Here is a 1287-nt window from a genome sequence, read left to right as displayed (position 1 = left end):
CGGGCTGCAGCGGTGCCAAAAGTTTGCTCGGCTAGGGGCGCGGGCGGAGGCAGCGCCGAGGGACCCGCGCGCCTCGCTCGCGCCGGGAAGGGAGGAGGGAGGGCGGCGGCCGGCGGGGAAGGCAGGCTGGGACAGGATGTGACATCAAAAAGGCGGGGGAAATTGAACTGGGGCAAACAGCTCCATCCCGGCTGGCTTGAGGCCAGGGGGGCTCCGGGACCCTAGGACGCGAAGGGAGGCGGCCACCAGCGCTGGGGACTCAGCCAGGGGACCGCAGCGTGGGGAGGGAATGGCGCCCCGGGAGGCTCCGGCGGGGGCGGGGGAGGTTTAAGACGGGTGGGGTGGCACCCCAGCAGGAAGGGACCATAATGTGCTCTGGAGGACTCAGGGTCCCCAAAGATGGTTCCAGGAGTGTGAGGTGGGGAGACTGGAACTTGGGTCCTCTGAGAAAGGGAGGGGTCTTTCTCTGTCCCTGCTCAGCTGGGGGTTGAATTGAGATCAGGGAGAGGTGCTGGCTTCCATCCCCAAGTGGGGGTTGGGATGGGGGCCTGTTCTTGTGTTATGGCACCCACATGGGTGGATAGACACACGTGCGGTCCGTCATTGGGTGTTGGGTTGTGACACAGTTTCCCGACCCAGTTACCTTGCGGGAACCATAACTCAGGAAATGAACTCTAGACAGGGCCCAGGTGAGGACTCCCCTCCACCAGGACCGGGGCTTCTAGACACCTCCAGGCTCATCCTGCCCTTGTCCCTTGTCCTGGCCCTGAGAACCCTCCACTTGGGGTGGAAATGCTCCTTCTCCTTTCCTTGTATGAAGAGCCTGGGACTCAGGGAGCTTGTCTTGGGGCCAAGCATCTTCCATTTAAATTCTGTACACGAGGAAAGGGTCCCCAGGGACCTCTGTTTCCTGGGAAGCTCAGGCTGAAGGCTTTGGGGAGCGTCCCTCTGAACCGTTCTCCATTGTTCTCTTTGGAAAAATGAACTCTGTAAAGAAAATACCCGGGAGCAAATGGAAGAGCTGCGGGGGAACCGGGTCCTATGCACTCCTGTCACAGTCGGGACACTGGAGCACTGGGGTGGGGCTTATCTGGTCACCCATCGAGAGTTCAGAGCAAGGTGGGATGCCAGTTCCCCCGTGGACACCAGGAGTGGCTTTACCACTTCTCTTTAAGCCCCCTGAGGACAGACTCCAGCAGGGAAGTAAGGCTGGTCTGGGCTTTGGGTCAGAAGAAGGAGGGCTCCTGGGGGCAGGCCCTCTGGGCAGGAAGGCAGGTAAGGGGCCCC

This window comes from Nannospalax galili, unplaced genomic scaffold, assembly GCF_000622305.1.
Source record: "Nannospalax galili isolate Female #2095 unplaced genomic scaffold, S.galili_v1.0 scaffold300, whole genome shotgun sequence".
Taxonomy (NCBI): domain Eukaryota; kingdom Metazoa; phylum Chordata; class Mammalia; order Rodentia; family Spalacidae; genus Nannospalax; species Nannospalax galili.
Note: the sequence above shows the minus strand (reverse complement) of the source record.